We start from the raw sequence: 25,465 nt of genomic DNA, 5'->3' as shown, positions 1-25,465 counted from the left end.
GTGACGTCACAGGGAAGTCCCGTCAATTCACCGTGCGTCAGAGGGGGGCGGGGTCACCGGGTGGCCCCGCCCCCCCCGTTATTTAAGAACTGTCAGACGAGGAGCGCCGTCACACAGCGGGAGCCTCCCTCCATGTCAGCATGGATTGCGGAGCGGCCCGGAGAAGAAAATGAAGAAGAAGAGAAGAAGAGAAGAAAAGAAGAAAAGAAGAAGAGAAGAAGAGAAGAGCGGGAGCCTCCCCCCCATGCCATGGGTGCGGAGCGGCCCGAGGAGAAGAAGACAGAAGACGCCGCGGAGGAGATGCTGGACGAGAACGCCGGAGGAAGAACCAGAAGAACCAGAAGAGCCAGAAGAACCAGAAGATGAAGCAAGATAGAAGAAAGAAGAAGCATTTAAATAAAGGAATTGTCAAAAACTGTCTCTTGTCATTTTTAACATTTTTGACACTTTTTTCGTGAAATGGTAGGGGTACTTATGTACCCCCTTACCATTTCACACAGGGGGGGGGCCGGGATCTGGGGGTCACCTTGTTAAAGGGGGCTTCCAGATTCCGATAAGCCCCCCGCCCGCAGACCCCCACAACCACCGGCCAGGGTTGTGGGGATGAGGCCCTTGTCCTCATCAACATGGGGACAAGGTGTTTTGGGGGGCTACCCCAAAGCACCCTCCCAATGTTGAGGGCATGTGGCCTGGTACGGTTCAGGAGGGAGGGGGGGCCGCACTCTTGTCCCCCCCTCTTTTCCTGCGGCCTGCCAGGTTGCGTGCTCGGATAAGGGTCTGGTATGGATTTTTGGGGGGACCCCACGCCGTTTTTTTTTTTTTTTTTGGCGCGGGGTTCCCCTTAAAATCCATACTAGACCTGAAGGGTCTGGTATGGAATTTAGGGGGAACCCCACGTCATTTTTTTTTTTAAATTTTGGCCGGGGTTCCCCTTAATATCCATACCAGACCTGAAGGGCCTGGTATGGAATTTAGGGGGACCCCCACGTCATTTTTTTTTTTTAATTTTGGTTCGGGGTTCCCCTTTGGGGAATTCCCATGCCGTTTTTATCAATGAACTTCTATGTGTATTGTCGGCAATGCAATAGCCGCGGGTAGTTTTAAATGAGTTTTTTCCTTCAAAATGTCATTTTGCTGTCAGACTGTTCTAAACACAGGAAACATGCGCCCCTTTACAGGCACACTATAGACACCCCCCAGGTACGAAATTTAAAGGGATATTACACTTTTATTGATTGACTTTAAGTATTATTAAAATCACTGCTCCTGAAAAAACGGCCGTTTTTAAAACTTTTTTTTGCATTGATCCATGTCCCCTGGGGCAGGACCCAGGTCCCCAAACACTTTTTATGACAATAACTTGCATATTAGCCTTTAAAATTAGCACTTTTGATTTCTCCCATAGACTTTTAAAGGGTGTTCCGCGGCATTCGAATTTGCCGCGAACACCCCAAATTGTTCGCTGTTCGGTGAACTTGCGAACAGCCAATGTTCGAGTCGAACATGAGTTCCACTCGAACTCGAAGCTCATCCCTAATGACGGGTTAGGGTTTAGGTCTGGAGACATGCTTGGCCAGTCCATCACCTTTACCCTCAACTTCTTTAGCAAGGCAGTGGTCTTCTTGGAGGTGTATTTGGGGTTGTTATCATGTTGGAAAAAGAGAAAGAAACTCCACCAAGATGGGGTTTTTTGGCAGCAAAATGTAGATATCGAGTCAAAATATGTATGAATTTGAAAAAGTTTATTTTACAAAAAATCACATGTCATAAAAATTAAGATATGAGCTCCAGTAGGAAGTATTTGAACTTTGTTTACAATTGGCATACACTATACAGACATATTTCCATAATAGCATCAGACAAAAATGTCAGCAATATGTAAAATCAACTGACGCGTTTCAACCCATATCCTAGGGGTCTTCTTCAGAGGGTCAGTCTGTTGAGAAATATGTGATATGAGTACACATGTAACATAGCATTTGCATACGACAACAGTAATACACAACGTATACACCTAATATAATTACCCAACAGTGTATGTCCAGTAGGAAAAAAGAGGAACTTCCTACATATAGGTCCCTTTAAAAAACTGCTCACTCTCTCACCCCCAGAGGGTCCCAACACACCTCCACCGGCACCGCATCCAGGAGGGGGGGGGGGGGGCAATAGTCCACCGATGTGGCTTACGAGAAGTCACACTAAAAAGTCACCCTCCCATCGGGCCAGGTGATCGGTCGAGGGGAAAAGCCACACCGGCAGCGAAGAGCCAAAAAAAAAAAAAAAACCAGACTGAATACTATATACCTATGAAAAACAGTTATTTAGAAAAAATATATATTAAAATAAAAATAAATAAAGAATATGTGTGTGTATATATATATATATATATATATATATATATATATATATATATATATATATATATATAAATTAGCCAGAAACTTGGTCAATTGACCGACTACCGGGCCTCAATCTAACTGCATTCCATACCTGCAGCTAGTGGCCTCTAGGTACTTGGCAATTATATTTCTATTAAATAGTAAAAAAGAAAAATATATAAATATAAAGGAATAGGTTAGAAAGAAAAAGGTAGGTAAGTATGTTTGATGGGTAAATAATATAAAGGGATTGGAGGGTCAGAATAATCAATTGGAATAAACACAATTTGAAGTTTACCATGACTTATGATTACAAACAAATGACGTTTTTGGATGTCCAGCTGAGACGTACCTCCAAACATAAAATCTCTAGTACTCTTTTTCGAAAAAGCACTGCAGGAAACACAGTACTCCATGCAGACAGTTTTCACCCCACAGCACTAAAAAAGTCTATCCCATATGGACAATACCTGCGTTTATGCAGGAATTGTTCTGATGATACTTTTTTCAAACAGGAAGCCTGTGACCTCCAGTCCAGATTATTGGCACGTGGTTATAGCCGTTCCTGTCTACGTAAGGCCTATAACAGAGCAGCAGCACAATCTCCATGTGACCTGTTATTCAAAAAGAGGACGGCGAATGATCATGGCATGGATCCTACCAGGATCATCTTTCGATTCTCCAAACAGCACCACTCGATTAGGAACATCATTCAAAGACATTGGTCCATATGTCAGGGAATCTAATTGACCAGGCTGTGTGGACTGCACAGAGGAGACCAGAAACACATGTAAGTGAAATAATGGTGTTTATTAACAAGTGATAAGTAAAAGAAATATAAACAGTGTAACACCAACACAACAACCCACTACAAACAACAGTATATACAAGAAAATGGAGATACCGTAATTGTAAACAAAGCCAAGCCAAGGTCATACACAGGGAAGTCAGCAGATGGGTAAGGACGGGAAACTGAACAGGACAGGGAGAGGATGGATGGATGGGGTTCAGGGCAGGGATCCAAGGTAACCAGGAACAGAAGGGACAGGACTAGGAAGGCCTCAGGATAGGGATTGGATCAGATCAGGACAAGGCAGATGCAGGCTCAAGGTCAAAATAACAGGCAGCAAGGTCAGAACGCAGGGAGAGAGATACCAAGGCAAACCTATGAGGGCTTGCCGGGTATTTATAAGGCTGTGGTAATTGACCTCATGTCACAGCTGAGCGCATTGTGTGTTGTTGGCTCCACACTGCCAGAGTGCACCCGCTGGTTGACACCGGTACTACGGCCCAAGGATGCAACAGTGCCACCAGCAGGAAAGACCTCTTACTGCAGGTCCTAGGTGTTGGAAGACACCTGCTGATGGACACTGGTACTGCGATCCAAGAGACCGATAGCGCCACCAACGGGTAAACCCTCTCATGACAGTACCCCCCCCTAAAGGAGCGGCCTCCGGCCGCTCCAACAAGGTGCATCTGTCCAAAGTTCATGGCCTCCAACCGAACAGATGAGGGCACATCAGGCCGGGCATCGGGTACATCAAACTGGACGGTGGGTACGTCTGAGATGACGGCTGGCATGTCAGAGTCATTGGGCTGGGCAGCAGACAGGAACTGCTTGAGCTGGGCAGCAGACAGGGACCACTTGAGCTGGGCAGCAGACAGGGACCACTTGAGCTGGGCAGCAGACAGGGACCACTTGAGCTGGGCAGCAGACAGGGACCACTTGAGCTGGGCAGCAGACAGGGACCACTTGAGCTGGGCAGCAGACAGGGACCACTTGAGCTGGGCAGCAGACAGGGACCACTTGAGCTGGGCAGCAGACAGGAACAAGCCGGAGGGCAGCAGGCTCCGGGTCATCGAGCTGGAGGGCAGCAGACACCCGGACATCAGGCTGGAGGGCAGCAGACACCCGGACATCAGGCTGGAGGGCAGCAGACACCCGGACATCAGGCTGGAGGGCAGCAGACACCCGGACATCAGGCTGGAGGGCAGCAGACACCCGGACATCAGGCTGGAGGGCAGCAGACACCCGGACATCAGGCTGGAGGGCAGCAGACACCTGGACATCAGGCTGGAGGGCAGCAGACACCCGGACATCAGGCTGGGTAGCAGGCAGAGGTTTGACAGAATCAGGTGGGTTAGTTGGTGTGGAAGCAAGTTGGGTTACTGGCAGGATCGTGTGGGTAGGAAAGAATTTGTTTCTTTTTTGGTTTAGCCCGTGCAGTTTTGTATGTAGGTGCAGGGCTGAAAGAAAAGAACGTAGCTGGATCGAAGGAAGACCAAGGAACTGTAGCTAGAGAGGGGTTTTGTGGGACTGTTACAGGTGGAGGAGGAGAGACAGGTGGATTGAAGGCGGGATAGGTGCTACACTTGGAGACTGGGTAGTAGTATTTGGTAGGGGGTTGAGTAAACTGGGCTGTAGCTGAGGTTGTCATAGGCGACGGGGAGATACATTTTTGGGAAGACAGATGATTAATGGCAGGGCTGGAACATTGTGGCTTAGCTAAAGACAGGAGATCTGACCATGCCTGCAGCACAGGTTGAACAAACGCTGATTCACACACAGCCTGACTAATCAAGGATTGCACTGACTGAATGCAATTAGACAACACTTGCTGGGAACGAGAGGAATAATGTTCCATAAAATAGGCTGGATCATCCTCTAACAACCAAACCAGGGATTCAACTTGGCCATAATTGAAGGGGGGCGAAAAATCATCACTTCCCTTGGGAATACATGACAGGGCTGGTTTTGCACATAACTGGATCAGGGGCTGAACATCCTCAAAAGACATATAACCCTGATCCACTAGGGAATGAGCTGATCGGATAGTTTCCATCAGCTGGTCACTAGTCCACCCTTTTAGAATCTGGCGACAATATTCACCATCCTCTTCTGCTAGCAGAGAATAATAAATGATTTCATCGAAATCCATATTAGCAGATCCAATACACCAGGATGGTTTCCTCAATGCAGCCACGTCTGGTCAGGGATGGCCTTGGTATACTGTCAGAGAATCTAATTGACCAGACTGTGTGGACTGCACAGAGGAGACCAGAAACACATGTAAGTGAAATAATGGTGTTTATTAACAAGTGATAAGTAAAAGGAATATAAACAGTGTAACACCAACACAACAACCCACTACAAACAACAATATATACAAGAAAATGGAGATACCGTAATCGTAAACAAAGCCAAGCCAAGGTCATACACAGGGAAGTCAGCAGATGGGTAAGGACGGGAAACTGAACAGGACAGGGAGAGGATGGATGGATGGGGTTCAGGGCAGGGATCCAAGGTAACCAGGAACAGAAGGGACAGGACTAGGAAGGCCTCAGGATAGGGATTGGATCAGATCAGGACAAGGCAGATGCAGGCTCAAGGTCAAAATAACAGGCAGCAAGGTCAGAACGCAGGGAGAGAGATACCAAGGCAAGCCTATGAGGGCTTGCCGGGTATTTATAAGGCTGTGGTAATTGACCTCATGTCACAGCTGAGCGCATTGTGTGTTGTTTGCTCCACACTGCCAGAGTGCACCCGCTGGTTGACACCGGTACTACGGCCCAAGGATGCAACAGTGCCACCAGCAGGAAAGACCTCTTACTGCAGGTCCTAGGTGTTGGAAGACACCTGCTGATGGACACTGGTACTGCGATCCAAGAGACCGATAGCGCCACCAACGGGTAAACCCTCTCATGACACCATACTTAGGGATGATCCCAAGGTGAGTGGGTTCATTTCAGCCAGCCCTTCTATTACTTTTAGACGGGCCACCTCATTAAAGGACAAAATGGTCCAAAGCGAGTTTAAGGACGAACAAAAAAGACTGAAACACTCTTCAGTCTTTGGATCGTTCCCATGTGGGCACTGCTCTTTTTGCCAATACATAAGACGTGAAAAAACGTTCTGCCTCCCGAATGGAGTAATGTTTAAACCGGCACATTTCACCAATTGCCAGACAAGAGGAGTAGTGTACCTCATGTCATGTGAATGTGGAGCATATTATGTCGGGAAGACAAAACAAGAATTCCATCGTCGTATCTCAAAACATATCTACCACATGCAAATCGGTAACCACTATGTGTCACTTGGCCGACATGTGGTGACAGTGTATAATTACAGGATGCCCAAAGTATCCTTCACCGTGCTCGATCGGATTCATATACCAGATCGAGGCGGTGATTGGAATAAAATCTTGTTGCAACACGAACAGAGGTGGATATTCAAACTAGATGCCAACTCTTTCCCAGGATTAAATGACGCTATCTCATTTGCCCCATTTTTAAAGGGCTTTGTTTCAGGGAAAACCCAATAAACATTTTTGGAAGTTTCCTTTTTAATGAAAAGCCCTTTTTGATTATCCTTTTGGTTGCCATATTTCCACTCCTCTCTGTGGGTGATCTGTTTTTTGATTTTGTTTTTTGCTGTTTTATTTTGTCCCATTTTATCCTATTTTATCTATATAGTTGTTTCTTTGCAGAGTTATCAATGATTGTGATCACTGTCCCTTATCTATAATGATGTCTCATGTATATGTATATCATATATGATGCCTGGTTTATACCATCATGTTAATTGAAATGAATTTGGGAGAAGATATTTACACATGTCATATATCATTTGCCTCTACATATTTTTTCTGTTTGTAGGTTAATGTAAATGGTTGTGATGTTCCCTGTTCTGGTCCTTCCACTCGCCCCCCTGGGGATCCGACACGCCTGCTGCCACGACTTCCGTTTTTGTGGGGGGGGGTTCTTTCCTCCTATGTGCCTTCCCGGCAAGGGGGGAGGAGCCAATCATGTAAGCGGCCCCTCCCCCTTTTCCCCATCAAGCACCCGGGCTGGCACCGGCTACCATATTGGGGATTTTCTTTCCTTGCCGGCGGCGTTCCGGACCATTCCCGGACGTTCACGTCACTGCACATGCACGGGGCATCGCGCGTGCGACGTGACGTAGGAGCGTCATGTGGTTGCGACGGGAATTACGTCATTTCAGGGCGCAACGCTCGTCCCGAACGCCGGGGAAGCCACACGAGGCTGCCTGTATGGCGGCCATGCCGCCCATGACGGTTCATCTGATCGGCCCCTCAATGGGGTTGTCCTTTGGGGGGATGCGCACCTGCAGTGGATCCAATTGGATTAGGATACGCCCCTGCTAGGTATATATACGCCTGAATGATTTGGGATCTGTAGCCTCTCTACTTGGTGGGTCAGAAGTCTATGCAACCCCTGCACAGTAAGTACACACTTGAGCAGTATGTTTTTGCGCCATCTTTGCCTTTATATTTACACCTTGCAACAAAGATATTATGCTCTTTTGAGCAGATACTTATGGTACCTTCTCTTTACATATATATTTCAGACTTGTCGACTTGGATTGGACATTGATCCTCTGAGCCTGACATAATCTGTGGCCAATCCCGGGCCAGGCCACAAACTATAGTCTGTCTATATAGGGCGATTTGGCGCAGCTTCATAACAGCTTAAACACTTTTTGAGGTATACTTGGGTTATTTTGTTATCTCCATTTCCTTTGCATTCAGGTTTTAGTGGAGACTTCTTTTTCTCCCCTTTTATCACACACAGTTCACTTTCCGCATCCCTGTGTTTCACCAGTCTTTCACTGTGGTCGTGTATACACTATATGTATTATCTTTCACTTCTTTGGGTCACCTTCGCTATATTATTTATATGCCAGTATCATATTTCTTGATACACTCCATATATCACTATATTTTTTTTTACTTTTTCACAATTCCTGTATTCTAATCGGGCTGACATATATTATTCTGACCCTCCAATCCCTTATATTATTTACCCATCAAACATACTTACCTACCTTTTTCTTTCTAACCTATTCCTTTATATTTATATATTTTTCTTTTTTACTATTTAATAGAAATATAATTGCCAAGTACCTAGAGGCCACTAGCTGCAGGTATGGAATGCAGTTAGATTGAGGCCTGGTAGTCGGTCAATTGACCACGTTTCTGGCTAATTATATATATACACATATCTTCTTTATTTATTTTTATTTTAATATATATTTTTTCTAAATACCTGTTTTTCATAGGGATATAGTATTCAGTCTTTTTTTTTTTTTTTTGGATCTTCGCTGTAGGTGTGGCTTTTCCCCTCGACCGATCACCTGGCCCGATGGGGGGTGACTTTTTAGTGTGACTTCTCGTAAGCCACATCGGTGGACTATTGCCCCCCCCCCCTCCTGGATGCGGTGCCGGTGGAGGTGTGTTGGGACCCTCTGGGGGTGAGAGAGTGAGCAGTTTTTTAAAGGGACCTATATGTAGGAAGTTCCTCTTTTTTCCTACTGGACATACACTGTTGGGTAATTATATTAGGTGTATACGTTGTGTATTACTGTTGTCGTATGCAAATGCTATGTTACATGTGTACTCATATCACATATTTCTCAACAGACTGACCCTCTGAAGAAGACCCCTAGGATATGGGTTGAAACGCGTCAGGTTTATTTTTCATATTACTGACATTTTTGTCTGATGCTATTATGGAAATATGTCTGTATAGTGTATGCCAATTGTAAACAAAGTTCAAATACTTCCTACTGGAGCTCATATCTTAATTTCTATGACATGTGATTTTTTTGTAAAATAAACTTTTTCAATTTTATACATATTTTGACTTGATATCTACATTTTGCTGCCCAAAAACCCCATCTTGGGGGAGTTTCTTTCACTTTTCCCTTTTTTTTAGTACCAGGGGCGAGCAGCACTCTTTCTCCCTCTTTTGTGTCCTTTTCTCTTTTGTTATCATGTTGGAATACTGTCCTGCGGCCCAGTCTTTGAAGGGAGGGGCTCATGCTCTGTTTCAGTATGTCACAGTACATGTTGGCATTCATGGTTCCCTCAATATACTGTAGTTCCCCAGTTCTGGCAACACTCATGTAGCCCCAGGCCATGACACTCCCACCACCATGCTTCACTGTAGGCAAGACACACTTGTCTTTGTACTCCTCACCTGGTTGCTACCACACACACTTGACAACATCTGAACCAAATAAGTTCATCTTGGTCTCATCAGACCACAGGACATGGTTCCAGTAATCCATATCCTTAGTCTGCTTGTCTTCAGCAAACTGTGTGCAGGCTTTCTTGTGCATCATCTTTAGAAGAGGCTTCCTTCTGAGAAGACAACCTCTGGATATGACACTGAGCATGTGCACTCAGCTTCTATGGTCGACCATGGCAAGGCCTGTACTGAGCCACCATGCTGCAGCTCAGTTTCAAGGTCTTGGCAATCCTCTTATAGCCTAGGCCATCTTTATGTAGAGCAACAGTTCTTTTTTCAGATCCTCAGAGAGTTCTTTGCCATGATGTGCCATGTTCAACTTCCAGTGACCAGTTTGGGAGAGTGAGAGCAATAACACCAAATTTAACACACCTGCTCGCCATTCACACTTGAGACCTTGTAACACTAACGATTCACATGACATCAGGGAGGAAAAATGACTAATTGGGGCCCAATTTGGAAATTTTCACTTAGGGGTGTACTAACGTTTGTTGCCAATGGTTTAGGACTTAATGGCTGTGTGTTGAGTTATTTTGAGGGGAGAGCAAATTTACACTGTTATACAAGCTGTACACTCACTACTTTGTAGCAAAGTGTCATTTCTTCAGTGTTGTCACCTGAAAAGATATAATAAAATATTTTCAAAAATGTGAGGGGTGTACTCACATTTGTGAGATACTGTATGTTCTGGTGCCCATTGTCACTAAGGCAGAAAGTGAATAGAAATCTGAAATTTTACCGGAACTTAACGTGAGGGTAAATCAACCAATAGAGACACTTGATCCTTTGTTGATTTCCTTTTTTTTTTTTTTTTTTTGCCATAATACCGTGTCTTTAAAAAGTATTCATACCCCTTGAAATTTTTCAAATTTTGTCATGTTATAACCGAAAACGTAAATGTATTTTATTGGGATTTTATGTGATAGACCAACACAGAGTGGCACATAATTGTGAAGTGGAAGGAAAATAATAAATGGTTTTCACATTTTTTTTACAAATACATATCTGAAAAGTGCATGCATTTGAATTCATCCCCCTTTACTCTGATACCCCTAACTAAAATCTAGTGGAAACAGTTGCCTTCAGAAGTCACCTAGTTAGTAAATCCACCTGTGTATAATTTAATCTCAGTATGAACACAGCTGTTCTGTGAAGCCCTCAGAGGTTTGTTAGAAAACCTTGGTGAACAAACAGCATCATGAAGGCCAAGGAACACACCAGACAAGTCAGTGATACAGTTGTGGAGAAGTTTAAAGCAGGGTTAAGTTAGAAAAAATATCCCAAACTTTGAAAATCTCACAGAGCACTGTTCAATCCATCATCCAAAATGGAAAGAGTATGGCACAACTGCAAACCTACCAAGACATGGCCATCCACCTAAAATGACAGGCCGGGCAAAGAGAGCATTAATCGGAGAAGCAGCCAAGAGGCCCATGGTAACTCTGGAGGAGCTGCAGAGATCCACAGCTCAGGTGGGAGAATCTGTCCACAGGACAACTATTAGTTGTGCACTTCACAAATCTGGCCTTTATGGAAGAGTGACCAGAAGAAAGTCATTGTTGAAAGAGGGCCATAAGAAGTCCAGTTTGCGAGAAGCAATGTGGGGGACAGCAAACATGTGGAAAAAGGTGCTCTGGTCAGATGAGACCAGTTGGCCAGATGAGACAGATGAGAAATTTAACTTTTTGGCCTAAACTCAAAGTGCTATGTATGGCGAAAAACTAACACTACAAATCACCCTGAACACACCATGCCCACCCTCAAAGATGGTGGTGGCAGCATCATGTTGTGGGGATGCTTTTCTTCAGCAGTGACAGGGAAGCTGGTCAGAGTTGAAGGGAAGATGGATGGAGCCAAATACAGGGCAATCTTAGAAGAAAACCTGTTTGAGTCTGCAAAAGACTTGAGACTGGGGCAGAGGTTCACCTTCAAGCAGGACAACGACCCTAAACATACAGCCAGAGCTACAATGGAATGCTTTAGATCAGGGGTCTCCAAACTATGGCCCTCCAGTTGTTCAGGAACTACAATTCCCTTCCTGCCTAGTCATGTCTGTGAATGTCAGAGTTTTACAATACCTCATGGGACATGTACTTCTGCAACAGCTGGAGGGCCATAGTTTGGAGATCCCTGGTTTAGATCAAAGCATATTCATGTGTTAGAATGACCCAGTCAAAGTCCAGACCTAAATCCAATTGAGAATCTGTGGCAAGACTTGAAAATTGCTGTTCGGACACTCTCCATCCAATCTGACAGAGCTGGAGTTATATTGCATAGAAGAATGGGCAAACATTTCACTCTCTCTAGATGTGCAAAGCTGGTAGAGACCTATCCAAAAAAGACTTGCAGCTGTAATTGCAGCAAAAGGTGGTTCTACAAAGTATTGACCCAGGGGCCTGAACACAAATGCGCCTGCCACACTTGTATCATGAAATGTAACATGACAAAATGTGGAAAATTACAAGGGGTATGAAGTAGGATTAACCCTTTCACTGCCAAGTCCATACGGACCTACAGAAGTGCCCGCAGGCGGCCAAGTCAGTACGGCATACAGACCTCTTTTCTCCCTCTTCAATGACCATAAGCTTATATCATAATTTTTCAGCAGATCCTGCTGAACCATTCTATAACTCTGATTAGCGGATTACAACCCGCTGATCAGAGTATATAAATCCTAATGTGCCCACCACCCCACCCATGCCGCCGCTTCGATGTCCCCTGCCTATCCACCCACCCCGCGCCTTTCCATCTAAAACTGCCCCCCACTCTCCTTCTATCCCCTTCACCCCCCTTCTTCACTCCAGCACTAATTACCCCCCGCCACCATCATTAGCCGGCATCCCTCCTCTTCCACTCCCACCAGCTTCAGGTGCTGCATGGGGCTTGGGGGGGGGGGGTCCAGATGTGTGTCCCCCCCCCCACGCCAGTCAGATCACCCCCCCAACTGCCCTCGCACCCCTGATCTATGGCCGATCTGAGCGGCATCCCTTCTTTCCCTCCCTCCGCCTGCAGCTTCTCCCTACACTGATCTCCCGATCTGTCAGGCTGGGGAGCGCGGCGGGTGGGGGAGAAGTAGGGGCTGGGGGGCTTATTAAACGTGTTTACTAAGCTCCCCCTGTAGAAGAGAGGGCCCATGCAGCGATCACTACTGATCGCTGCTATATGCCCACTGACACTGACAGCTGATATATTGTAACCGCGAGTGTTACAATGTATCAGACTGTCATTTACTGAATGAATGAAATCTCTATACAGATTCCTCATTCATTCAGGTAAAGTGCTGCAGAGTCCCTTTCTCTGTCTCAAAAAAAGAGATAGGGGGGTTTAGACCTCTGATATCTCACCAAAGACACCCCCCCCCCCCCAAAAAAAGACTGTAAAAAAAAATGTAAAAAAAACCCACAAACATAGTGAGACCACCCCCCCCCCCCCAGGTCCGCCCGCACTTACCCCTCCACTGTGTGACAGTTCCCCAACCTGCCCCCCCCCCCACTCACCCCTCCACGGATACCTCACCTTCTCCTCCTCGCCAACCCGATCTGTCCTGATTGACCAGGAGGAGCAGCTGGAGAACGATAGCGAGTATTAATTCGCTATTGTCACAAGTGGGTGGTTTCAGGGTGCAAATGCTTTGCTCCCAGAGCCCAACCTTTTTTAAGCCTATTAGAGCCTCAGGCTCTAATCACGTCGCTTAAAAAAAACAAAACTCATACAAAAGTATGAGTCCGGCGCCCTGCAGGGGGGCTGCGCCCCTAATGAATCGGCCGTTCATGGTAAGACCCCTTTCACATGGAGCGGTCTCTGTCAGCAGATCCGCCTGCTCAGTGGGGGAACTGTCTGCTGATCCCTGCTGAGACGGCGGGTGACAGGTCCATGTCTGCTCTGCTAATGCAGAGCGGACACAGACACAGCTCGCTATTCTCTATAGGATGGTCGGATGGAAACAGACCGCCTGTCCAGTTCCATCGGATACCATCCGATCCGATCTGCTAGATTGATGGGGAATGGAATACCCATCCGTCTGTTCTTAGCAGACTGGATTGGATGCAGGCGGGTGTAAATAGACACATGTCCATTTACATCAGTCTCTCCATAGAGAACAATGGGTGTCCTGATTGGCCCCACCTGAAAAATGGACAGGCAGACCTGATCGGTGTGCTTGTGTGAAAGGGGCCTAAGGCCTTGTTCACACAGGGCATACACAGCGTACCTTTACAGGGATGCACATGTGTTCCATACATCTCTGTGCAGGCAGTCCCATTGATGTCATTTGGGATGTAGTACCTGCACAAACAGTGCAGTTGCTCCCAATTTTACATCCATGTAGGTCCGCATGCATGTCCCTGAGCTCACACTGTGTTCGGGGTCATGTACCCACACGGATATCAGATTAGGAACAGCAGCTATGCCTGTGCAGCCGTTGCATCCCAATTGACATTAATGGTACTGCCTGTACGAGGATGCACGGAACACCTGTGCATCCCTGTGCAGGTAAACATGGCCCTCCATGGGCATACACTCTTCACCACATGTGAACGATGTTTTAGTACTAATTTAACAGGAATTTTGTAAGTTACGTTGTGTTTATGTGCAATATTAATGATTGTAGTGTATTTTTAGTGAAAATAGCGATATGAACATTTGTGCAATTATTGCGGGCCCCAAAAATCAGTAGCACTTTTTTTTTCTTCTACTGGTCATGTGCTTTTAGAAAATGTCTAGTTTGAGGGGTCTTTTCAAATTCTGAAAGCTGTAAGTGAAACATGAAAACCTCCAGATTTTTAAATGAATTTTTGGGTACGTTCGATCATCACCATTTTGCAAAAAGGCGCAATTCAAAATTTACAAATATTTGTTATCTATTACCTCCATACAGATTCAGCTTTTATATTTCATAGGGATTTAGCAGGATTTTTAAAAAATTTGCTGTGTTTTTATCTGCTAATAATGGTTTATTGTATTTTTTGCGAATATATTGGTTTGATAAACATTTGCACTAATACCGTGGGGTCTAAAAAATCAGTAGCACCTTCTTTTTAGTCTAGAGGTCACATGCTTTCAGAAAATATATGTTTTTGGGAGGTCTTTCACAAACTCTGAAAGCTATAAGGGAAAAATGAAAACCTTCAGATTTTTAGAGATATTTGTATATATACTTTTTTGCGTACGTTCGAATTTTGCAAAAATGTAAAAATTTTAACTTTTTGTTATTTATTAACTCCATACAGATTAAGCTTTTGTATTTAGTAGGGATTTAGCAGGAATTTTGTAAAATTAGCTGTGTTTTTATTTGCTAACAATGGTTTTTGCGAATATATTGGTTTGATAAACATTTGCGCAAATACCATGGGCTCTAAAAAAATCAGTAGCACCTTCTTTTTGTTCTAGAGATCATATGCTTTCAGAATATATATGGTTTTGGGGGTCTTTCACAAATTCTGAAAGCTATAAGTGAAAAATAAAAAAACAAAGGAAAAACTGCAAAAATGGTCTGGCCACCTGAGTGGAGCACAGGGCCTGGCAGCGAAAGGGTTAAGGGAAATCTCCTCAATGGGGAAACAGCCCACAACACTTCCAGGGGTTTTATTTTAACCCTTCCCATTTATCTAAAATGAAGAAAGGTTTTGGACATATATGCGGTGCAAGGTGTGTGTTTGTGTATTATTTTGTTTTCAGATTTTATAGCAATCCTCATATTATGTGTCATTGCCCTCACCCATTCCTTAGCATCAGGGTGGATGTAAACAAACTCTTAAGAGGCTTCATGAGCCTCACCTGAGTTTGGCTGTGTTTATCAGTTTTGCAGAGTGCCGTGCAAAGGATCTCAATAGAACACAGCGTGACCACTGCTCGTAGGGTGAACCCTTTGAAGCATTTCCATACAGGCGAGGCTCACATGGCCAGTTTTATACCTGTTATGCTGACAAAGAACACAGCTCAGTTTAAGTCAAGGGCATTTTCACAGAAAAAGATACAGCTTTTACAAGTTGCATTTAGCTTCTGATATGTTATCATTTAGGGCCTTGTGCACACTTGTCGTTTTAGCCCCAGCACATGGAACTCTGGTGTGTAGATGGAAGGCACAGACACACTTCCAGATAGGCTGCCTTTAAAAGTTTGAGCGGCTGACATCTGCGGCTGGACTAATGTTTAGGGCAGTATATACACAGGGACACATGTCCAGCGTGTAAGCAATCTGCATTTCAGACATTCGTCCTTGGGCGCTCTAAAAGTTAGTACCGCTTTGTGCATAGTCAAACCACAGCAGCTGTCAGCCCTCTCTACCCCCAAAGGCTGCCAGCAGCAGTTCTGGACAGTGTGCCTATGCCTTCCACCTGCATCTAAAACTCTGGCGTCCAAGGTACTAAGGTTAAACGACCAGTGTGCTTGAGGCCTAAGACACAATTCTTTTGGAAACCAGCATTACCTTGGGCGGTTCCTTAAGGGTATGCCTTTGCTCTTCCCTTCAGTTCAAACACTCCTATGCATCTTTGATATTGCCCCCCCCCCCCTTCTTCTTCCCAAGTATAATTTTGACAGCACTTGGACATCAAAATTTTTGCCCGCTAAACTGGTCAGGATTTGATTATGGCTGTATGTCTGTGGATTAGTTCTGATTGCATAGTATATTTCCCTGTCAAAGGCTGTTCTGTGAAGAAAGCTTAACAGGTTGCTCTGAGATTCTTCCTGACACTGGGGAATATCTGTTAAGCACATACTGTAAATAGGCTTAAAGTATAATGTACAAAGGTGAGCCTGTCTTTGCCTCTTTTGAGCAGATGAGACCTCATTCAGTAGTTTGATCTCATATTAACAAAATAGTGGGTGACTAAGCTGGCCATAGATGGTTCATATTTCGTCCGGTTCAGCAGGGATTCAATCAGTGTATAGGCAGGCTGATTGTACTCAAGTCGATCCATCGATTAACTTGTACAACCCGCATGTTGAATTTCTAGTATGCGATTGCCAGCGGCAAGAATCACGGTGTTCTTCTGGCAGGGGCGCCGTCCCCTGTGTTTTTTTTTACCCTATTGTCTGATGTTAAGCTTTAAGGCTTGGTTCACATTATCTTTGCATGCGGCTCACAGGTCGAAACGGATCAAAAGACGCATAGGGCTCCTGTGCAAATTCGCAGCAGAGATATGTGAACCGGCTCCATAGAGAGCTGATCAAAATCTCCTGCTTTTGCGAATTGGATACGGTGAACCTGCATCCAATTCGCAATAGTGTGAACCCAGCCTAAAGTGGAATTTCAGGCTAAAACTTACTCCCTCCCCTTTCATAACACCTATGCTGGCTAACTTGTGTAAGAAAGATGTATATATGTGCCTATTTTCATACTGCTCTGGTTCTGTCAGACAGCGGCAGTTACAGGGGACAGGAAGAGCGCCACAACAGATGAACCATAGGAAGCCTATGTGTGACGTCACCGATCCCAGACATTGCCAGCCGTTGTCAAGCGCACTCTCCTCTCCCCTGCAGCGGGAACTGGCTGACACAAGGGATATCATGTAGCTGAACTGGAGTGGCCTGAAACTCTATAAGTATATACATCTTTCTTACACAAGTTAGTCAGTATAGGTAGTAGTAGGGGGGAGGGAGCATTTTTAAGATTAGTTGGGCTTATTCTAGAATCTTGCTTTAACCGCTTGCCGACCAGCCACCATCATTATACTGCGGCAGGTTGGCTCGTTTAAGAGCTATAGCGGGGGCGCACCCGCTGCATGGCGGGGGAGCTGATGCGTGTGGCTGCTGGCCACCCGCGATCGCTCCACAGAGAGCCAGAACGAGGATTTGTCAATGTAAACAAACAGATCCCCGTTCTGACAGGGAAGTATAGAGATTAGGAACAGCGATCTCTCTGTACTTCCAGTCAGTCCCATCCCCCCACAGTTAGAAATACCTCCCAGGGAACACACATAATCCCTTGATTGCCCCCTAGTGGTAACCCCTTCCCTGCCAGTGTCATTTATACATTAATAAGTGCATTTTTATAGCACTGATCGCTGTATAAATGTCACTGGTCCCAAAAAAGTGTCCGACTAGTCTGCCGCAATGTCGCAGTCCCGCTAAAAAATGGCTGATCTCCGCCATTACTAGTAAAACAATAATAATAAAAATGCCGTAAATATATCCCCTATTTTGTAGACGCTATAACTTTTGCGCAAACAGATCAATATATGCTTTTTTCAATTTTATTTTATTTTTTTTTACCAAAAATATGTAGAAGAATACATACTGGCCTAAACTGAAGAAATTTTAGTTTTTTTTACATTTTTTGGGGGGGATATTTAGTATAGCAAAAAGTAAAAATTATTTTTTTTTTTTTTTTTCAAAATTGTCGGTCTTTTTTTTTTGTTTATAGCGCAAAAAAATAAAAACCGCAGTGATCAAATACCACCAAAAGAAAGCTCTATTTGTGGGAAAAAAAGGAGGTCAGTTTTGTTTGGGTACAGAGTTGCACGACATTGTATTTGTCAGTTAAAGTGACGCAGTGCTGTGTAGCAAAAAATGGCCTGGTCACGAAGGGGTAAAATCTTCCGGGGCTGAAGTTGTTAAAAGCTAATTTATTTATTTTTTGCCTGTTCGGAATAAATATCTGGGCATAGCCTTGCCATGGTTCTACTTTACAGTATACTTTATTTATTCTATATATCTTTATTTTCAATTTGTACAAAGACAAGGTTAAGGCTGTTGTATGAGGAGGATTTCGATTTTGTGGGAATTTCAGAGACTTGGTTCAACAGCACTCATGATTGGCTGGCAACTATTCAAGGGTATTCCCTTTATCGCAGGAATAGAGAGGGTAAAAAAGCGGGAGGGATATGCCTGTATATCAAGAATAATGTACAAGTGAATATGAGAGATGACATCACTAAGGGAGCTAGGGAGGAGTTGGAATCCTTATGGGTAGAGCTCCAAAGGGATGAAACTAAGGGGAAAGCAATACTGGGAGTATGCTATAGGGCCCCCCCCCCGGGGGAGGAGGGGGAGACAGACCTCCTATTACAATTTGGATTAGCGGCAAGGATGGGAAGTGTCATCATAATGGGGGTTTAATTATCCAGACATAGACTGGGTGGAAGGAACCACATTCGTCTAAGGCTCGTCAGTTCCTAAATGTCTGCAGGACAATTTCATGGGTCAGATTGTAGACGCGCCAACTAGAAACAAAGTGTTACTAGACCTACTGATTACCAACAATACAGACCTGATCACGAATGTGGAAATACGGGGCAATTTAGGTAACAGCGATCACAGATGAATTAACTTCAGTATAAATCACACAAATAGGAAACATAAGGGGAAAAACAAAGACACTGAAAGAGGCAACTTCCCTAAACTACGAACCTTGCTAGAAGATATTAATTGGGATAAAATCTTAGGAACAAAGAACACAGAGGAGAGCTGGGTTTGCTTTAAGAGCATATTAAATAAGGGCATTAGCCAGTGCATTCCATTGGGAAATAAATTTAAAAGAGTGCACAAAAGTCCTGGGTGGCTTAACTCCAATGTAAAAATGCATATAAAAGCAAATGAGAAGGCCTTCAAAAAATACAAGGCTGAGGGATCATCATCAGCATTCAAACTTTACAAAGAATGCAACAAGAAATGTAAGGGTGCAATTAGGGCGGCTAAGATAAAACATGAAAAACACATAGCGGCGGAGAGCAAAAAAAAATCCCAAGAAATTCAAGTATATAAACAGTAAAAGAGGGAGGACAGACCATGTTGGCCACATAAAGAATGAAGAAGGGAATCTGTTTACAAAGGATGGTGAGATGGCGAAGGTATTGAATTTATTCTTCTCCTCAGTCTTCACGAGGGAATCGTGGGGCTTCCATAACCAAAACTGCAGTGTTTATCCTCATGACACATCACAGGAAGCACCCTCATGGCTAACAGAGGACAGAATTAGGAATAGACTTGAAAAACGTAATATTAATAAGTCACCGGGACCAGACGACTTGCACCTGAGAGTCCTTAGGGGACTCAGTCAAGTAATTGCCAGGCCATTGTTCCTAATTTTTACTGACTGGAATGGTACCAGCTGATTGGAGAAAAGCCAATGTAGCACCAATATTTATAAAAGGGCCAAAATACATCCCTGGGAATTACAGACCAGTTAGCCTAACATCATTAGTATGCAAGCTCTTAGAGGGGGTGATAAGGGACTATATACAAGATTTTAGTAATGAAAACGGTATCATTAGCAGTAATAAGCATGAATTCACGAAGCATCGTTCTTGCCAAACCAATCTATTAACCTTCTATGAGGAGGTGAGCTGCCATCTAGATAAAGGAAGGCCCATAGATGTGTATCTGGATTTTGCAAAAGCATTTGACACAGTTCATCATAAATGTTTACTGTCAACGCTGAAACTGTCTTGCGTACACACGATCACACCAGAGTCTGACCGTCAAGAACGTGGTGCCGTACAACATGTAAGACGGGACTAGAAAATGGAAGTTCAATAGCCAGTAGCCAATAGCTTCCGTCTCTTACTTGCTTCAGGGCGTGAGGGCCGACAATTTTGCGTGACATTCTTTGAACCATTAAAATTAAATGCAAATTAACCAATGCACTGCCCAACAAGTATTCTCTTGCCTTTGTGTCTGCGTGTGGTCAAGAGCTTAAGGACTGGCACATGCAGTAAGTGCTGACTTGAGGCCTATGCACTGCTCTTGTTTAGAGAGTAGGTTACAACTCCTGGTGGCATAAGTAGGGTTTTCTTGAGCAATCGCCCACATTTTTTCTGTAGATCAGGGGTGTCCAACACTGTGACCTTTCTGGGCCACATTAGAAGAAGAGGAATTATTTTGGGCCGCACATAAAATACACTAACAATAAGAATACCTGTTGAGCAGATAAAGTTCTGCAGATTACAATTTCAATCTTTTTTTGATATGTTTTTATTGTAAAAGAGGGCAATATAAAACTAGTGTGATATTTGACACTGGTTTTGATAAACTAAAGCATCAATATTTGGTTTGATGGACATAGTAGCAATTTTCAAGGAATTCTCAAGGTGCTCATCAGATCTTTTGGTTCTAATTTTGCCCTTCCTGTGCTCACAAATATATGTACTGAAAACTGATGACATAAATAAGGTGTGATTGTGAAGAGTAGAAGATGTTTTTTTTTTTTTTTTGGAAGATAAAACTTACAAAAGACCAATAAAGAGACCCGGCCAATTTTTTTTCTTCGGCCGCCTGTCTTCACTAAGAGTTAACACATTTTTACGAAAAAATCCCTAAAAATTAACATCAAATCAACATTAAGTTTACAATTTTGTGTTGGGCCACATTCATAGCCATCTGGGGAATCAGGTTGGACACCCTTGCTGTAGATAGTTCCGGGTGCTGGGTGAATAGGGCAGCTAGTCTGTGAAGGTATAGTTGTTACTACGTACTTAATGAAGTACTAAATACTTTTCAGGAAGTTCCTCTGTCAGTTTGTTTTTCCCTTGCTTTGACCTGCATGGGCAAAGAACAGATTTACCTTAATGTAGACATAGCAGTGATACATTAAAGTAAATCTGTTCTTTGCTGTATCTGAATGGACAATCCTTTTTTAACTTGTTGCCATTACACATACTGTATAAGCATTTGGCCAAAGCAGCAAGCTGCTGCTTTTAACAAATACAGCACCTTATTTACCAAAACTCACCTCTCACCTCCAGCCATGACTTTTGTTTTATATGGGAAATACCCCCCCCCCCCCCCCTTTGCCAGAACACACCGATCAGCGATCTACCATTGGCCGAGCGCACTAATTGGGAGTCGGTCGGCTGCTAGTTTTCCAGCATGCATGTCCGGCAGACCGATATACACATAGTTTGCCTGACTTAATACTGTTCAAAAAACTTTGTAGTCAGCCATGACACCTTTCCCTGAGAAACCTCTAAAGGGGGGGGGGGGGGAATATATGTTTTCTATGATACTTTTTTTTTTTGCCATACTGTTTGATAGGGGCCCACAAACCTTTAGTGGGGTTTCTTAAATGTGACTCCAAAATTAGAAGTACCTCTGCTGTATCCAAAAAAGAATATTGGATTTATTTATACTTTACTGTAGCTGTGTATTCATATTACTTCTGTTCTGTAAATTTGCATGCTGAACAAATATTCTTTTTATTTTTTTTTTTTTTCTTCTTCTTTCTTGTCATGACTGCATCTGAAAATGGAGTAACACAAATTTCAGAGAGCCAGATAAGACATTTATACTTGGAGGAAGAAAAAAAAAAGGGTGGGTCTACTTTAGATAAGCTGTTTTAGCTTTCTTTTGCATTCATTCCTAAGTGACATATTTGTCATGTTGGAGTGTGATTTAGGGGTGTGTGAATGTTATGATTCCTCAAATGGTAGCAGATATAAATATCCTAAAAGTGTTATTTATTCCCTGTTGGTGAAAAGATTTAGGCCCCATTCACACTGGTGCGACATACGCTTAGACTTTGGGAGCACATGTCGCATTACGTGTATAAATCAATGGTTTCCTATGAGAGCTGTCTTACCTGTCCTGACTTTGAAAAAGGTTCCTGCACTACTTTGGTTTGTTTTTAGCCCATTCAATATCATTTAAGTCAGATCATTATCTTAACTGATTCGACTTGTGCATGCGACTTGTGCTCTGAGTATCTTGAAGGGGAACCCCACGCCAAAAGTAAAAAAAAAAAAAAAAATAGAAACAGCGTGGGATCCCCTTCCGAGACCATACCAGACTCTTATGCGAGCATGTAGCCCGGCAGGTCAGGAAAGGGGGGCGGACGAGCGCCCTCCCCCTGGACCATACCAGGCCACATACCCTCAACATGGCACCTTGTCCCCATGTTGATGGGGGAAAGGGCCTCTTCCTGACATCTCAGGGCCCACTGCCCCATCATGCCCCTGAGTGGGGCATCAACTGCCCCAGTTGAAGTCCATGTGGACGAAACGCGTCAGGCGAGCCTTACTCTTCCCTACACTTGTTTTTATCTTTTTTACGTGATCATGCTTTTTATATTGTTTTTTGATTATTGGTGATACCCAATAAACATACGTCATTTGATCTACACTATTGGCGTTTTTTACATCTTTTTGGGAACCACCCACACTCTGAAGATTCCCCCGTGGCCGTGACCCTTCCTCAGTCCTTGGAATTGGCAGCCACGACAGTGATTACAGAGGAAAGATCCCCTTCGAGATTCGGGGTCCCTGTAAACAACCATTGTCCATTAAGGATCTCTGAGCCTGTTTGATTCGGTGTCACCGGCATCCGAATCCACTTCCTCTGGTAAGCGTATTTCATCTATTCCCATTACATGATCGTATTATCTATGAGATACAGAGGAGAAGATTCCTGCACCAGTGCAACATTTTGTATACAGTTTATTCTGGGACTTTTCATTGTCTGACCCATGGCCACACATTGGGACATTATTATATCTTATTCACTACTCACCTTATACCACGTCAAGCCATGGGCCTTTACTAATGGCCACCATTACTGATGTGTTTTTCATTATTGGTTACTTTCATTAGCGCTACATTTCATTTGTATTTTCGTGTATAATATTGGTCATATTTATGTAGCTGCTTTTCTTCGGTGATTGGCTTAGCGCAGTGTTACTTTTATTTTCCTCTAGAAATGAAACATGTTTCAAATCTTTCCGACGGACTCTACTCCAGTCGAAAAGTCCGCTCGTCTGTATGCTAGTCCGACGGACAAAAACCGACGCTAGGGCAGCTATTGGCTACTGGCTATAAACTTCCTTGTTTTAGTCCGGTCGTACGTCATCACGTACGAATCCGTCGGACTTTGGTTGATCGTGTGTAGGCAAGTCTGTTCATTCGGAAAGTCCGTCGGAAAGTCAGTCGAAAAGTCTGCCGGACAAAGTCAGCCGTAAAGTCCGCTCGTGTGTACGCAGCATTGGTCAACATTTTAACCTAAAATAAATTGGAGAAAAATATGTTTGTGTCCCTTGATGGTAATGCACATGGCTGAATGCACCACTATTTATAGGATATATTTTAGTGTTTCCATCAATTTAATTGATTTACTTTTATTCTAGCTTCCAGCAAATCATTTTTGTTGTATTCAGATTTTCAGCAAGGATTTCTTATGCTTCAATTTTACAGTATATACTAGGTTGAGATTAAGGAGAATCTGTTAAGAGATTAAGAATAAAGACATGCTTCAGTAGAGAAACCACCAGTGTATGCATTCAAAACCTACACTTATAAAAATAAATTCAAAGATTGAAAGTTGCAAAATTGTATCTTCTAAAATCAGGTTACCTGATCTGGCAGTGTTGCTTCCACTTTATAAAGATGTCACCTAGAAGGAGAAATTGCTGCAGAGGGCTCAGATTGGTAATGTGGCGCAATCACCTGACACTGGGAAAACATTCAGTAGGCATGACTCGGGGTTGGTCTATTTGTCAAAAAGTGGAGATGCGGATTTGCAGCCCTATCCGGCCTTATGATTAATCCTAAGAAATGCCTAGTGCTTAATATTTCACTCACAAACATGGAATTGATCCCGGCTAGGGCTGCACTCCCATTCACATGGGCAGAAAAATCAATCCCATATCTTGGAATTCATTTAACAGCATCTCATTCTGACTTATTCTCAACCAATTATCCTCCTGTATTAAGACAGATCACAAATCTAATAAAACAATGGTCGCAACTTCCTTTATCCTGGATAGGGAAGATTAATGCAATCAAAATGACTATTCTACCCAAATTGCTTTATCTATTCAGAGTCCTCCCTATTCCAATTCCTTCCTATTTTTTGAGAATAGTACAAAAAAGAGCAACTTCTTTCATATGGGGCTCTTCTAAACCACGTATACCTATACACACACTACATCTTCCCAAAAATAAAGGAGGCCTGGGATACCCTAATTTTACTAACTACTACAGAGCAGCACATTTGGCCAGTCTGTCCAAATACCATGCAAAACAGGAAATCCCATTATGGGTATTTATAGAGGCTTCAGAAAATGACCCTCTATTAATATCAAATTTATTATGGCTTGATCCTAAAGACCGCTTTAAAATTCATAATCCCATAACTAAACACTTCTTATCTCTCTGGGATAAACTAAAAACCAAATATCAGTTACAATCTCCACACAATCCTCTCCTTTCTTTTATCAGAAATCCGGCCTTTTATCCGGCATGGATCTACCCAAATTCTTTTAAAGCTTGGACAACATCAGGCATTCAGACACTAAATGACTTCATAGCATCTAAATCATTCCTTTCATTCCCATCGCTTAGAGAAAAATATGATCTACCAAACTCTGAGATATTTAGATATCTCCAAATCAAAAATTTCTATACACCATTCCTAAAGGGGGATACACCATTATCCCAATTATCCATTTTTGAATCGATCTGTACAAAAGATCCATTTGCTAAAGGTACAATTTCATCACTTTATAATCAATTATATGGAATAGCAAATCTTAATAGACCCTCTTACGTTCAGAGGTGGGAGGAGGACCTGGGACGAACTTTAGAAGACACGGACTGGTCTAACATATGGCTCACATCTAAGTCATCTTCACCCAACATCTTAGCACTGGAGACAAATTATAAAGTCCTAACTCGGTGGTACCTTGTACCCGCTAGAGTGGCAAAATATTCACCTAATACCTCAACTCTTTGTTTTCGAGGATGCCCAGAAATAGGCACATATTTACACATATGGTGGACGTGCCCAGTAATCTAAACCTTCTGGAAGGAAGTCTTCGTGATTGCATCTAAAATATTTAAAAAAATAATACAACCAGATCCATATTTAACTTTACTTAATCTAAAACCGGAATGGTTAACACTCTCTCAATTCAAACTTATGATCCAACTAATAACGGCTGCAAAACAAACAGTGGCCAAGGCATGGAAATCTCCTACATTGGTACTAGCAGAAACAATTCACAGAATGAATAATACAATGTCCCATGCTAAGATGGTAGCCATCGATCAAAATCAAATTCCAAAATTTGAAAAACTTTGGCATCCTTGGATAAAACAACAGTTCCTGTC

At 43.4% G+C, this 25,465-nt stretch overlaps 1 protein-coding gene across 4 annotated transcripts in view; it reads left to right on the top strand.

Annotated features, from left to right (window-relative positions):
* Window positions 1-25,465, top strand: part of AGPAT4 (1-acylglycerol-3-phosphate O-acyltransferase 4) — a 156,998-nt gene that overhangs the window by 22,794 nt on the left and 108,739 nt on the right. For 2 of the 4 annotated variants that reach the window (XM_073627470.1, XM_073627472.1), the window contains exon 3: window positions 8,819-8,866. The exons of the other annotated variants lie outside the window; for them this stretch is intronic. The gene's annotated coding sequence lies outside the window, so the exon portion shown is untranslated. The remainder of the gene's footprint in view (window positions 1-8,818; window positions 8,867-25,465) is intronic. 4 annotated transcript variants of the gene reach the window in all.

Source organism: Aquarana catesbeiana, linkage group LG04 (assembly GCF_042186555.1).
Source record: "Aquarana catesbeiana isolate 2022-GZ linkage group LG04, ASM4218655v1, whole genome shotgun sequence".
Classification (NCBI taxonomy): domain Eukaryota; kingdom Metazoa; phylum Chordata; class Amphibia; order Anura; family Ranidae; genus Aquarana; species Aquarana catesbeiana.
The sequence above is the reverse complement of the archived record's forward strand: the minus strand, read 5'-3'. Positions and strand labels throughout refer to the sequence as shown.